This window comes from Lissotriton helveticus, chromosome 3_2 (genome assembly GCF_964261635.1).
Source record: "Lissotriton helveticus chromosome 3_2, aLisHel1.1, whole genome shotgun sequence".
Taxonomy (NCBI): domain Eukaryota; kingdom Metazoa; phylum Chordata; class Amphibia; order Caudata; family Salamandridae; genus Lissotriton; species Lissotriton helveticus.
The window spans coordinates 48,473,847-48,490,067 of record NC_136062.1 but is presented as its reverse complement, the minus strand read 5'-3'; the positions used below and the strand labels follow the sequence as shown (position 1 = coordinate 48,490,067).

The 16,221-nt window shown below is 43.4% G+C and overlaps 1 protein-coding gene across 3 annotated transcripts in view; it reads left to right on the top strand.

Moving 5' to 3' along the window:
• SLC12A1 (solute carrier family 12 member 1) overlaps positions 1-16,221 on the top strand; it is a 425,119-nt gene that overhangs the window by 371,144 nt on the left and 37,754 nt on the right. The window lies entirely within an intron of this gene.

Genomic DNA, 16,221 nt, shown 5'->3' with positions numbered 1-16,221 from the left:
AGGACTTTCCTCTTGTTCTCGTCTTGCTGATATGTGGGACGGTGGTGAGAGAGAGCTGGGCGGATCGGAGGTGTCTTTTGAGTGTGTGGAAGTAGAGACAGCTGTTCAGGTATGCGGGTCCGGTATTGTGAAGGATTGCTTCCACTGTGCGTATAGTGAGTGCTCATTGAAGGGAACAGACACTGCATGTTTGCCATGATGTCCTTTTCACAGTGTTCTGCTTTTGTAAGTTTTGCAGTCCTTATAAGGCATAGGGGTTGCAATACTGGTGATTTGCAGATGTGAATGTAGTAACTGAGGCCTGTCCCTAGAAGACCTTCATGTCTGCATTTTCAGCCATTTGCAAGGTTTTACAGGATGCATTCTGTCTCCAGAATATTAATTAAGGAGAATTTCTTCGAGTGCTTGTGATTGACTACTTTTCGTTATGACATATTGATACATTTGTCACAGCTCAAAGATGCTCTTATAAAACGGGAGGAGGAGACAGCGTTAGTAGGTAAGAAGGCACCACCTACTTCACTGAGACTCAGAGGGCTAAAGTAGGTTCCCTGTCCGCTATATGAGATAATACAACACCACAGATTACACTTTAAGCCAGTTCTAGTGGGAACAGAATATCTTGAATTTCTATTAGTACAAAAGTGTTATCATACCATTTTTTTTACAAGTACCTTTTTATTTACACTCAAACATTTCCAATAACAAGGTTGTTCATAAGTGTAAGAAAGACAGACCTCCCTATCCTGAAGAATTTTTCAACTTTGATAAAGGCAAGAAACATGCCAACACACAACACCTGAATGGCCATAAACATGTTTGGTGTGAATATTGCCAAATGAAGACACCAGTGTACAGGATATTTGTCTGCCTTAAGCCAATTGTAACTATCTAAGTCCCTCTCGAATAAGAGGGTAAAAACAGCTACCAAAGAATCAACAATACCGTGCAAACGTGCTGCTGAAAACAATAGCATGACAAAGAGTCAGTCCTATATAAAAAAGAACTCCTAAAAATTTAACATTTTCTATAGACTGATTTACACACATATGATTAATTGTCTCTGTATAATGTACATGTGTGATGTGAAGTGCTCTGACACCCAAAACTGGTATGAGTAGTGCTATCCAACAAATTATTGGTGAGGGAGAGAGGGGCACTTGAGAGATGAAGTACACTGTTGGAGCGTGGTAGCGAGGGAATCCATGGAGAAGGAGGTTATTGGGGGATCTCTAAAAAAGATTATTGCATGTATGCCACCAGAGGCGGTATGAAAGTAGTGTGTTGCTCATAGTGGAGACATACCATATATACCATGAGCTCAATGTTTGACAGTGCTGCTTTTGAAAGATTTTCCTAGTCTCATTCCAGTTAATAAGTCACTTGGCTTTTTCTTTTTAAATAAAATGTACTTAAACACTTTCCAAAGGGCTTAATAGTGCCCCCTTAATTGATATGTGAATTCTTTGAATATATGAGGTTTTTTTTTAAACGAAATATATAATTTTATTCAATTTAAATTTGAATAACTGTTTATATCCTAATGTAAAATTAGCACTGTACTTGACGTTGATCCAGGTCGGGCCCTGGGCTTCTGTTGGCAGCAGCTAGGGCTGGAAAAGCACTGCTCAAATACCTGTTTGTGCTGTGTGCCTCTGTTTGGAAGGGGCCGGGAGGTAAGATCTGTCAATGTTGAAAAAAATAGTTTTGTCTGGAAACTAAATCCTGTTTCCCAAAGCAGTCGCCCAGAGGAACAGGAGTCTAGTCCATGTCAGTCAAGAACTCCAGATCCCTGCCCTTGTCCTGCTTTTAGCTGATATCACTGAAGAGCGAATAAAGACAGCTGTGCAGTATTTAGGGCCACAGGGCAATAGTTGAGTAGATCTGATGAGGCAGGCCCAGCTTAGAGCACCCCTAAAATGTCTAATCCACTACTGAGGCTCCGGTACTAGCCTCTCTCCTGAGGGTGCCCTCGGCCCAGCCCTCCACCTCACTCTGTAACCCCTTTTTCCCACTGCCAGCAGCATCTCGCTCATGCACTACCTTCCCTCCACTCCTTGGAGTCCGTCATTCTCAAGGGCATCATAGAGGGGGTAGGGAGAGGACACTTGTGTGGTTTTGGCAAGAGTTTCAGCATCTTGTGGCAGCACCAGACCTGCAGAGCGCAGGTTGGGAAGAGCTCTATTCTTGGAATAATGAGCCAGATTAAGGAGAATTTTGGGCTTGGGATTCAAGGCAAGCCTTTCATCCTTCTGAGGTTGATAGACTAAGCACAAATGAGTTGGTATGAGTTCCGCAGGGTGTAGCTTTTAGCTGTTAGCTTTTGTTAATGTCAGGAGAATAAATAGCCAAGCATACCCATGTGAAATAGAGTTCTGAGAATCAGTCTGCTCTCACTAGCGGGCGGGTGTCAGCACTGGAGGTAGAGTTTGGAAGGCTGAGGCTCAGAGAGGGGCATGTCAGCCCAGGGGCAGGGGTATGAGGAGCTTATAGATTGGCTTGCAGGGATCACAGACAAGAAGTGTGTCAGTACTGTGGAGAACCTAGAGTGAATATGGACATCAGCACTAGGCTCCAGAGGGCTCAGTGAAGGAACATTAGCACAGTTGGATGTAGTTACAGCTCTGTGAAGAGGAGAAACTCAGCACATGGGTCCTGAATTCTGAATGGCACTCCTGCACACTGCCTTTCACATATTTCATCTCTTGAAATGCAGGGTATGCATATGCCCGCAGTGAGGCTTACTCGGGTTGAGGTACCTTCCGAGGCCTGACACATCCTGAGGGTGCCCGCCGATGCATTGTGGCCAATGGGAGCCAGCTTGCAACCTAGGCTCCATATGCCAGCAATGGTTGGAAGTAGGCAACCTGGAGTCAGAAGGTGCAGGAGTCTGGGCCATGTCATGTAAGAGTGCGTACTCAGACTGGGGGATGTCATCATAAAAGTTCACTCACTGGGTTTGTGTAGGAGCTTGTCATTAGGTAAAAAAGCAAAGAGGACGAGGAGACCGTGTGGAAGGTGATAGGTGAGGTGAAAAGACAATGGAAATCAAGAAAAACAGAACTTTGGAACGCAATAGAGTTGGATAGAAAGAGGTTGGAAGGAGGAGTGGGCAACTACGGAGGAGTGATATAGAGGAGGGAAATTTAGGACGGGACATAATAGGGTAGGTAAGAATGAGATCTGAAGTAGAGAGAATAAAGGCAGATGAGTCACAGCATTAGAAAATGGACAAAGGATGTAGGAAAGAGAGAATGAAAGTAAAGATGGGAGGGTGGAGAAAATGAGAAAAGATAGGAATGGGGACTGGAAAGAGAAAAAAGGTGCGGGATAGAAAAACGGAGCAATAGGAAGGACAGAACTAATAGGAAGATGTAGCGAGAATAAGATTTGGGAGAGAGGGAGAGGGAAAGGGGAGATTTGAGTGTAGAGGGGGCATGAATGTAGAGGGTGAACTAAGGGAGCGAAACAGTAAATAGAAGACGTAAATAAGCAGGAAATGGTGAGGAAAATAATGAAAGAAAGAGGTGTGAAACATAGAAAGGAGACAAAAAAGGAAGGAAGGCTGATAAGAACAAACGAAAGGTGATGGGTAACAAGAATGGAGGAAAAGGATTGAAAGGGAGAATTAGAATACTGACAGGGCAACACCAGACACACTAGCTCAATGGGTTAATCTAGGGAACAAAATTCATTAGTACAGTAGTTAAGTGACTTTGCACATGATTGCTGGGTAAGAGCTGTCATCCGAGTGAGTGGTGGGGGTTGTTTTGTAGTTGTGTTCTTCAAATGCAACAAACTGAAAACTTGAATAAAACACATTTTTTAAAAGGGGATAGGTAGAGAAAGGTGAAAATTAAGGAGGTCCGAGATAATGAACGAGATGAGTAGGAAAGAAGCATAGTCAAGATATAGATTTGATAGAGAAAGGATAGAATAAGAGAGAGAGGACAGGGAGATTAGAGAGAGTTTGGGGAAAAGAGAATGGTAGAATGTAGATTGAAGACAGGAGGCTGGATGAGGAGAGTGAAAAGGGAGAAAGAAAAGTGCGGAAGATAAAGAGGTGCAAGGGAGGAACGAGATAAGGACAAACAAGAAAAAGAGAGAGATATTGGAAGTGGATAGGGATAAGAAAAGGTGTGAGGAGGAGATAAGAGATTCATGATGATAGTGAAGAATGATAGGTAGAATGATTAGGAAATTAGATTCAGTGTCACCAGGGTTCAGAGGTGCACAGAGCCTACTTAGGAAATAAGATTCAGTGTCACTGGGGTTCAGAGGTGCATGGAGCTCACTGACCCCCAATAATGGGTTTCTTTTAATACCAACCCAAAAGTGAGGGGAAGTCCATTTTTTCTGGCTTAGATTAGGTACTATGGGACCCTTGCTATGCCACTGATTTTGATAGCTTGCATGTGGCACATACTTGCATATTAAAATGCTGCTTGTCTTCAGTGCATGCAGTCTTGCCTGTAGTAAACAAAGCACCTTCATTGCCGCACATAAAGGAAAAACAATTAGAGGGAACATTGCTTTCATCTCATTAGTACCAGGTTAACATCCAAATACCGTAATAGGGAACTGAAAGATGACCATCCAATCATTGCATAAGGCCTTCAACTGGGCGGCAACAAAGGTTACTGCAATTTTAATGACCTTTGAATGTTTCTAGCTAGAATAATTGTTTTGTTCAAATCTGCAGTAGATTATGGATTATGTGGCAAACCTGGCAAATCCATATTTATGCAGAAAAAGCTGCGGTCTCAGAATTGCATAATTCCATTGGCCCTGATCATACAAGACTTTCAAAATAAAGAAGAAGTCAAAGACTGGAAATTAATTCTATTTCTTCAAGAATACGTTCTTTTCTTGGTCACAAATACTGCTATGTACACTAATCTTTATCATACGGATGAGTGCCTCAGACTACAGCTTATACCTTGGCCTGTTCTTGGAGGATGTAGCTGGACCAAAACAGTGAAAACAGTTTTTGGATACTTTGTCACTGTGAGGAACCTATACCAACTATGTAGTGTGGCATTTCATATATTAAGCACCCAGCCTTGCAGGCCTCCAAGGTGCACTTTTAAACATGACTTTTTACTATATAAAAATAGTTTTTTCTACATTAATAAAGGCATTTTTCTGCTGTAATCGTCACTTCAATACATGTACTCTACAGCCTAGCCAGAGCATAGTGCTGCTTTTGACAGCCATATATTTATATCATATCTGGGTGGTATAAACGCATTTAACTCCAATGTCATCGATGCATTTTCTGTGCTATCCACTTTTGCCTTACAGAAATGTTTACTAGACCTTTTGCCTATAACCAATTTTAGCAGTACTATTTTAGGACCAGCGCACACCCACTGAATATCAGTGACACACTGCACAGGGTTCTAACATTAACAAAAATAGGGTCCAGAAGAAGGGAAAACATCCAGAGTGACCATGAAGAAAAGACACATTTCTAGACAGTACCTTTCCGACATACTGATTTGGTGAACAATACTTACAATGTAAATGTTATATAAACAATGTAAACTTTGGTATTTACTGAAGCTCAGGGTTTGGGGGAAGGACCCATAACTATGACTGCCCAACCAACAAAGAGCTCATGGTGGTTGGATTTCAGGGTACAACATGAGGAATTTGGTGGGACCACCAAATCTGTCTTTGTGCAGCATTTGCCACCCACATAATACCGTTTTAGTCTTCTGCTGCTAATAACTTGTATGCTACTATTGTCGTAATTACTGCTGCAGCCATGACTACATGCAGTTGTTCTTTGAGCCATCCTCTCGTCTTTTACCTGCTGATGACCTTTAACACATGCTTTGTCTCCTCCTACCCGTATCAACTTATTTCTAACTTGTTGGTATCTTGCTTACCTTTCAGATTATACAGAGTTCGACAAATACCACTCCCACACGGTGTCCCAAACATGGCAAAGCAGGAGACATAAAACACAACAACTCCTAGAAAAGGGTTTCACTTTACTAAATGCAAAGACTCTATTTTTAGAATAAGGCTTGGGGTTTTATTTATGCAATGCTCTCTAACAGAAAGGCTTTCCCAGATGTCAAATGAACAACATTCAAATGTATATAGAGATATATATTTATATGCAAGCAATAACACACTTGGTAAATGTAACAGTTAAATGCATGGAAAATAATATGAAATACAAGCAGAAAACAATATGAGATAAAACTCAAGCAAATAATACTGGACGTCCTGCAATGGATCCGAAAGATATATATACACTAAATACATCAAATGATTACTTTGGATGTGCACTATGAGTCACTCACACATCACAAAGAAAACACCTCAAATGACCACCGCCACTGGAACCACGCATCACAGTGGCACTAGTCAGAAACAAATCACCTCGCCCAATCGTTCACTTGACATCCTTGCCAACTCAAGCTGGAGGAGCCCATTAACAGCGAGGCAATGGACTCTCGATCAAGGCTCAGGTTACGTTCTTTTAGTGGTGGCACGTCTGTCCCACAAATGAGCTCCTAAGCTCCGTGCCAAGATTCCCTGGCTTTATAGTCTCAAAACACATTAGAAGGTTTGAGAGTCTTCCCCTCTGTGCCAAGGAATCTTACTTGAACAGGCCAGTCTCCAGGCAGGCATTCCATGGCAAGAAGGAGTTTCCACGTTCCCTCTGCATTCTCACATGTTCCAGCCTTTATCTTGACGAAGTTTATAAAAGCCTTCCAGGGTATATTAAACAATCTCTCACTAAACAAACCATGAACGTGATTAACCCAAGCAACTTTCAAACACTCTGGGGGCCTGTCTGTGTGCGCATAAAAGCTCAAGCAAGGCAGTGTCAGAATTTAGGATGACATGCGGCCATGTCAAAGCCAATAGTAAGAACTTCATAATACTTCCCAATGTACAACGCAATGCACATTTGTGCACCACTGCCTATAGCATCACACACTTGATCTCTCAATGTACAACACAGTGCATATGTGTGCACCACTGCACGTTTCACCTCTCAATGTACAACACAGTGCACATTTGTGCACCACTGCTCATAACACTTCACTCGAAAAATTACATTCCAAAACTTTCTCTTTCATGCTTTCAAATGCACATCCCAAACCTTCTGTTCTTGGCAAGCTGTTCCACTGTGACAGCTCCCACTTCAAAACTACGAGAAGAAATCTTCAAGATAAACTAGGTATATGCAGGACGTCGTACATTCAGGCTAGGATAGAATAACACACCAAAGTCAATTAAAAAAATGGTAGTCAAAGGTTATCACGTGGTGTCAGACCATAAGAGTGCCTCTAGCACTACAGTTGATAGCTGTGGCATAGTAACTACATACATACAGTTTCACCAACTGAACATTACAACAAGTTTCAAACTTCTGCTGTCTCAGACAACACACCGCCTGCCATGAGATATGACATTCTCCATCTGATGACATTTTAGTTTTACAGTTATAAGCATAAAACCACTTCGCAGTTTATGTCAGACTCTCTAGCTACACTGACAAAACACATATTTTGAGTATGCACATTCAACTAAAGTATTGTTCTTCCCTAACATTAAAAGCCCTCAAATGAAAATCGAGGGCTGATTCTGAAAAATAATAAAACAAATCTACACTCAGATGTTTGTGTCTTTGCACTGGTTTAGATTTGCTACAGTTTGGAGTTCACTAAGGTTTGACAGGCATCTCCTATAGGTTGACAGACACACTCATGGAAAACTTATGTGAATTCCGTTTTTGCAGTAGCAAGTATCGGTGTGTTTGTTTGCTTATGTGGAAAATCTGCCATGCAAGTGAAAATGTACTTTTTTCTTTAAGTGGAAAAAATTATATCTATGAAGAAACTATTTCCTTCATTGCCCCATGGATTTTTGGGGGCGAGTGGACGCTTTCCGTTCCCTTCCCACAATGCCCTTGCCAAGAGTAAATTTCTCATTTTCTGCAGAGTAGAATTGGTCACTTATAAGTTTATGGAAGTTCGCAAATATGTGCTATACATGTGTTAAGGCATGTACGCAGACTCTTACTTTGAGCATTCAAGCCCCTGAATTGCCATTTGCCACCTATTACCAAGATCTTTGAAAATAGATTAACTCACAAAAAAAGTTGTTGTTTCCAAAATCTTTACGAGTGCAAAAATTTTATTTTGCAAATGAAAAAAAAAGGATTTGCACTTGTAAACAAATATATTTGGACATGCAAGTCAAACATGCACACACAAATACATTGATAAACCTGCTCGAGAGTTACTTAGAAGTTTGTAAAGATCCACAAATATGTATTTGAGTTTATGAGAGCGCACAAAAACAAGGCCTTAAATCCCGCTGAATGTCCTCTCTGCACTTACTCCCCTGCCTTTGAGAGCAGATTAACTCACACAAAAGTCTTAGGTGTGCCTAAATCGTTTTATGATTGCAAAAACTGAATTTTGAGGGGGAAATGTATTTTCACTTCTATAAAAAAAAGCGGTTTCAAAATGTAAGCCAAAGTTACACACGCAAATAACTTGTAAATCGGCCCCGATAGAGGATGGAAAAAACTTCATACTACATTGTACAACTGGGTGCATGGGCGTAGGAAGTGTGGGGGATGAGGGGGATATACCCCCCCCCAGATTTTAAAGTGGGGGGGACACGGGGGACAAGTGTGGGGGGACGAGGGGACAAAATAATGTCCCCTCTCCCTTCTGTTATTCACAGGCGAAAGTGCTACCTAATGGCCCTGCACTTGACCTGCCTGGAGTCAAAGAGGCCACCCGCCCTCTGCCCTTTGTTATGCTGCAGGAAGGCTCGACGTCCTGGAAAGGGCAGAGAAGGAAAAAAACTCTTTCTCTTTTCTTTCATACTCAGAGAAGGCAAGCACAGTGTCAACTTCTCCTGAGTCCTGATCTGCCTCTGGCAGCGGTCATCCTCCCCCTCTCTCTTTCTTTTTCCTCTATCTCTTTCTGTCTCTGTCTTCCTCCTTGTTAAGTTCTGATTTCGAGACAGCTCTTACGTTCTCTCTCTTGCCTCTCTTTGTCTTTATTTGTTTCCCAGTGAAAAGGATCCAAAATAGGAAGAACACTTTGGCTGGAAATGTCCCCATTTGCTGATCGTTTTATAATTCCATAGAAAAACCTCAGGACGGAGAGAAAAAATGATTAAATACCTAAATAAAGGTATACAGAGTGGTCAGCAGACAGGCCAGATTGTTATTTACACCCACACACATTAGCACCACTTTACATAGTTTGCCAGTGAAAGCGCTACTTTCTTTTTTTCTTCTTTCTTTGGAGAACATTGTTTTTCCAGAGTGGGGAAGTGCACCATCCCTAAAGGGACTGCAATACCTGGTTGATGAGTGGAGTAGAAACGTTTAATATGATCGTTTTCAACTGTTTTAATTATTTTAGCTTATAAAATGTGTACTGCGTCTCTGTGTTCGGGGATGTGGTCTTTTTTTTAAACGAAACTGCTTACATTTTGAAAGGATATAAGCAATGGACATTGAAAGGGGTCCCTTCCTGACTGGTCCTGTAGCCATGTCCTGAAATTTACAGGCAAAATCACTTACTGATTTCTGAATAATGAGTTTAAAACTGTTAAGGTAACCATGTTGTTCCTGAATACATTTCACATGTTTTGCTTATTCTTGCTTTCCTTATGAGTGTTTGCTTTTTCCAGGGTGTTCTTCGTTTTTTTCAGGCAGCATTTTACTGTTGTCTAGTGCATAATTTAAATTTAGTTGCAGCACAATTGAGTTGTAGCTTAAGGCAGTGCAAGTTTCTCTCAGTGGGGCAGTATGGTGTTCAGTGTGGGAGAGGATGTGGCACTCTGGCCAGAGCTGCTGAATTTGGAACTTGAGCACCATTTTCAGCCTTCATGACCAGTCCACCAGACCACACTCCTGACAGAGCTCATTCTGATGTTACACCTTAGAAGGCCCGATAGACCTTAGAAGCCCTGGTGTTTAGCAACCGTAGGTGGACCCTAATGGTGGCAAGTGTGAGTTAACCTTGAAGGTCTGTCCACCACAATCCATACTGCAGTTCACCTCCAGTCTTGCGAGCAGGCATACAAAGAAGCACACCCTAGATACACCATCGACAGTGACTGTCACTGAGGTCACAAGATCCTTGAGGCCAGTCCACCGCACCCATTGGTACCTCCAATTGCCTTTTTTAGCAGTAGTGGTGCAACTCACCAGGGATCAGTAATGAAGGATTTGCATGCACACCAAACTTAGGGGGTGATTATAATGGAGGTGGGACTGCCCCGTCACCCCGTCAGTGGTGGTTCTACCGCCATTGTTGACTGCATTACCGCCAGCAATATTACAATGGCGGGTAGTTCCCTGGCGGTCGGAAAGACCACCGCCACACACCCTACTGGCACCTTGAGCCCGCCAGTGCGGCGGAGGGGCTCGTGGTTCCTACAATGCTGGTGGTGCCTACCAGCCACCACAGTAGGGGTTACGATACCCTTTACCCACCAGCCTATCCATGGCGGTTCACCCGCATGAAAAAGTTGGTGGAAAGTGACATTGGGGGCCCGTAGCAGGCCCCTGTCCCCTCAGCCCTCAGACATGGGACCCAGGGATATCCAAGATGCCCCCCTACATATCACTGCACCATGTGGCAGGCACCGCATTGTGCCTGCCACGTAGTGCAGTGATATATGTAACATGTCCTTTTTTACATTGCGGCAGATGATGCAGCCATCAGCACCTGCTGCAATGTAAAAGATAGGCCCTGCGAATGCCATAGTGGCGGTCACATTGTAATGCCTGTCGTGGGGCCGCCACCTTGAAGGCCAGCGGTCCCATTCCCCGATTCGATGGCGGACGGACTGAAGTCCTCCTGCCATCGTAATCAGCTTCTAAGTTTGCAAACTTCATGGTCTCTGCTTCATGCACAAACACTTTCAACATGTGCAGCCTGCTTTCGGGCCACTGGAGTTATGCAGCAATGGAGGCCAATAAGATGTTGCAGTGTTGACTAAATTATGCAACAATAAAAAGGCTGCAGCGTAATACAGTGCATTTTATGATACTTTATTATTTTGACATATTTATACATACTAACAGCCTCTGCAAAGCTTTTGCCTCATTAGTACCTGTGTAACATACAAATGCAGCAGTGGGAAAGGTGACCAGTCAACCTTTGCAAAGGGCCCTACACTTCACAGCAACATAAGTCACATTTCTCTTGGTAATTTTTGATCCGTTTGAGCAACAAAGTTGTTTTGGGTCAAATCGTTAGATTATGCAGCAGATGATGTATTATGTGGCAAATATGACACAGCCATAGTTAAGTGGAAAACATTTTTCCACTTAACTTAATTTTGCCCCAGCATTGTAGTTGATCAATTTGCAAGTTCCCCAAACCCAAAAGTCGAGTTTGGGCACAATTTGCATTTTAAAAGCAGTCCTACAACACAGGGCTACTTGTAAACTGACCTCAGGATTCAGAAGTGCACACATGCAAACGCAGAAAGGGCTGCTGGCCTCAAAACTGCCATGCCCTATTATATTCTAGGGGCTTAAAGGTAGTTCTAATCCCCCTGCCCTAATATGTACTAGGGCCTTTTAGGAGAGGCCATGCCAATCATAGGGGTACCCTAACCCATAGTGCACCCTAGTGTATGTAGGTGTTTTCACAGTATCTTTAGGTGTCTCTTTCAGAATAGCACTGGCCCTGTGTCTGTTCAGGCAGAGGCCAGGGTCAGTCAGGTACCACCAGTACCAGTCAGCAAAACGTTGGGGAGTGCCCAGGGCAGAGGATGGCTTTGCAACACTAAAGAAGCACAAACTCAGAATTTAAAACATAACACCATGGTTGTGGGGTTCTCTTTAATAATCAAAATTGATTTCTATCCTAATTAACCCATTTTCTAACATCAGGATAAGGAAAGACTGGGGAAAAATCATAACGTTCTAATCTATACCTTGAAGTTTTCGTGCAGTTCTTTGATGATGGTTAATAGCTGACTGTTCTATGTTAGGATTGTAATTTATAAACTGCAAATACCAAAAGAATCTCTCAGACAAAAGCAGTAACTCACTGACCTATTTACATGATATGCATTTTGTGATCTGCGTGGTACAGCAGGCATATTACCCCACCGTGGCTACCTTACCATAGTCAAAACTTCCACTAGACAAACCTCCGATCTCTCTCAATAAAGGACAATAATCACCAAAGTTATCTTCACATTTTTATTGTTGCCTGAAAATTGCTGGAGACCAGGAATGCAGCAGCAGGTATTTTTCAAACCATAATGCAGTTGCAAACACGATGCCCCCACCCTAAGTCTGTGACCTTTGTTTGCTTGGTGCATGAAGATGCAAGATTCATATACTTGTTTTTTTAACATTCTTTCTGATTACTATATGAAATAACAAACAAGCATGCATGCAAACTGTGACAACATGCCTGCTTTTCTCAATATTTCACTTCGAAAGTATGCGATTGTATTTGTTTAACGGGTGGTGATTTGTATAGGGTCACTGGGAAGTCCACAAGGTTGTCCCTGTCCCCCCCAGAATTTTAGTGTCTCCTACGCCCTTGACTGGGTGTCATAATATGATGAGTAGAAACGTCCCTTTCACAATTACCTATAGTTATATATGGGAGACCAAAACCGTGGTAATGTAAATCATGAATAAGAGCATATTTGTTTTTAAATAAACTTTATTGAGTAACACATAGTATTCGTCTGTTGTTACAGACATTTTGTGTTGGTCATTTTCGTTTTCGTACTGCTAGCACATGCTAGAATATGCATAATGGTGTGTGAGTGCAGTCACAACCAGAAGTCATCTCATTAATACAAAAACATTATATATGGTCTATGTATAAGGAAAGGCATTGCTATGAATAGATTATCAACATAACATCTAACATTACCCCTTTAATCCACCCTCCCCCTCCCACTTTCTGGCCCGCCAGTTCCGTGTGACTAACTTGGAAAACTACTCGTGTACGTAACGCTCGTCAATTCTTTTTAGTGTTATGCAGGTTTTATGTGGCTTAGATTTTGTTCGGTAGTTACTCCGCCTAGTGCAGCACATAATGGTCTTTACTGACATGGTGTGGGAAGAGGTCCAGATTATTAAACCCCTCCAGAGTGGTACCCCAATCCATTTAAATTGGGCGTTTGCGCAATCCTCGTGCCTCTTCTTGCCTGATTGCTGCGCTCTCCACGCTGCTCCAACATATTACTTCGTCAACCATGCGGACAGCATGGGGGGTCTTGCGGATTTCCATCGCATGGTAATGGCGCATATAGCTAGTATAAGGGCAAGATCTAGGAAGCGAAGTTGAACTTTTTGGGCGCTTGTGCGCCTTCGGAGTCCCAATAAGCATTCAGTTATATTGTCTGCAATCTGTAAGTGTGTTGCCTCTTCAATCGCATCACGCACCCCCTCCCAATAGTTACTAAGATGGGGGGCAAGTCCATAGCATGTGGACGAAGCCTGCCTCCTCAGACTTGCAAACAAGGACAGCAGTGTTGGGTGTCTGGAAACATGGGGTGCAATCGACGCGGGGTTAAATAGGATCTGTGCAGTACCATACTTTGTATAAATTTGAATTTGGCGTTGCGGGACACTCGCTTGGGATGCTCCAATATACTCGCCCACGCTTTATCGGAGAGTGCACAATCAGTAGTTTCCTCCCAGTTCGTCCTCAAGTCGGTGAGTGGGATATACGCCTGTGCACGGATACCAATATACAACCATTTAATGAGGTGTCGCCCCATGCCCATATAATAGAGTTTATGAATTAAATTTGTGTGATGGAGGCTCTTGTCATTGATGAGCCAATGTCTTTTTTACGTAGTGCGACACCGTGGCATGTGTTAAATAAAGGTGTCCTGGCGCTCCTGTGGCTTGCACGAAATTGTCATGGTCCAGAAAGGTGTTGTTGTTAAACAAGGCACCAACTGTGTCCACACCAACTTCCGACCAGGCCTGTAGTCTTGCCTTTGTGAGTCTGCCACCAGGGGTTGGTATCCCAGTAGTGGGATATTTTCAGCGTAGGGAATAGAGCCTGATGTATAGAGCAGTGAATTTTTCCAACACTGGAGCGCCGTCTTGAGTAGTGGTGGCGCAATTGGGGGAATTTTGCTTTTTGGTGATAGTAGTGTGTGTAACGACCCTTGACCTAAGTCCCGAGTTGTATAGCCTATTTCTTGCAGGTTTCTACCCGCGGTGCAGTAGGACAACCATTGGAGCTGGCATGCAAAGGAGTAAGCCCTAAAGTCATGTACCCCCAGTCCTCCCTTACGCGGTGGAGGTAGAATGCGTTCGACTTCCCTTCATTAATAGCGAGGCCTGAGATACATTCAAAATTAGAGAAAATGGTAGGAAGGGGCACAAACTGGTTTGTGAGGTCCTATAGATGAATAAGAGCATATACGCTTGTACAAATTTGTCTTTGATGAGGGCAATACAGTGAGAGAACTGCGTGAATAAAAGCATGGCTGATGACCCTCAACAAACTGAGGTTCATTATTGCCACTGAGGCTTCTTGATGCCTGGGGCCCATGAGGCTTGTTAAAGCCTTCACCATAGAGGCTTGTTGCTGCATGGGCTCTCTAGGCATGTGTGCCTGTAGATCTGCTCGTGTAGGTACCATAGCTGTTTGTCTGCTGGTCTATCTGTCTGGTTGAAAGCAGGTGTGTTGATCTGCGGATATCTGTATCCGTGTATAGCTTTGTCTGCATATGTGCATGAACATAAGATGTATGTCAGTAATTGCCTAGATATTATGTGCTGAATTATGAATCCCATGGTAATCCTGATGGGCTCAGTAACAGCGGTTCGCAGCTACCTCAGGAATATGGTTTACATACTAAGTTCGCAAGTCCAGTTTGTTTTGCTTTGACACTTTGCCAGTGGCAGCTCCTCCGCTAGGCAGAGGAGCGTCGCCCCACTGCCAGGAAACAGTAAAAGAAAAGAATAAAATAAAATAATAATAATGGAATGTTATTATCATTTCTTTTGTCCTCCTGCTGCAGCAGCGTGCGTGAGGGGGCGGGCAGGGCTGCACGGCAGGGGGGGAGCGGTATAACACTTTTGTGGGCAGTGACTCTTTGGTCGGTGCTCACTGGCCACCCAAAACAGTCATGCGCACTTCCCTGTTCTCCATGCACGCTGCATTACAGCCTGCATGTTGAACATGCCCACACCTCCAGACCCTGGCTGAGTGCCGTGTCACGGGTCTGAGACCAATCCATTGCAGCATTGTGATTGGCTTAGGGGTGGTAGCCTGGCTGCCTGCTTCCTGTTCCGACCTGGATTTGGACACAGGTGAGCAGAAGAGAAGACACGGGACCCGGCGGCGGCAAGGTACGTGTTTTTTTTTCATGCAGCCTGTGGCCCACCACTGTGCCCCCCCCTCCTCCCCTGCAAGCCGTGCCAGCTGCCACTGCACTTGGTCTGCTGAAAGGTGAAATATCCACGTGGATCCGTGGGGAAAATGGAGAATTACTGTGGGAATTGGTTGTGGAGGGGGGCCTCCTAAAATCACAGGGTGAGCTAGTTTCAGTTTACTACTATGCAATCACTTCCATTCTTCCTATGCTTGAAACAAGTTACTCCATTTCTGCCTGACACAGGCAGGTGAGCTGCTTTTAGACAGCAAATAGGATTGACAGGGAAACACCACACCTGTACTGAAAATACAGCAGTGCTCACTTTACGTTTACAGAGAAGCAACAAAACAAATACTGCCATGACCTGTACTGCTCGTTTGGGAAAACTGCCATGTGTGCGCGGACACATAAAAACTATTTCAGCAAAATGATTATTCTATACTCTGTGGCACGTCCGGTCTAAAAGCGAGAAATTGGATTGTGGCTATATCAATAATTTGTAATAGGTGCACGGCAACGAAAAGCAAACAAGTAAAACACATAAAACCTACGGTGTGCTCCAAAGGAAGAGTACATGGTTATTAAAGTGAAGAAAGACAGAGGTTGTAGATGCACTTCAACAGCCACCAAGTGGCTAGTGCAAAAGGTTCCATATCCTTGCATGCTGGCCAGGAAAGCAGGGGGCAAAATGAAATCCACAAGAACAAAGATTTTAACAATAATGGCGCCTGCAGAAAGACAGTCGTGTTATTGTGGAATTGCAAGCAATTCGCTGGTGTCTCAATTACCAAGTTGAGGTCGGTGCTGTGGGCATGTTTTTTTGCCCGATAGAGCAAAGTTAAA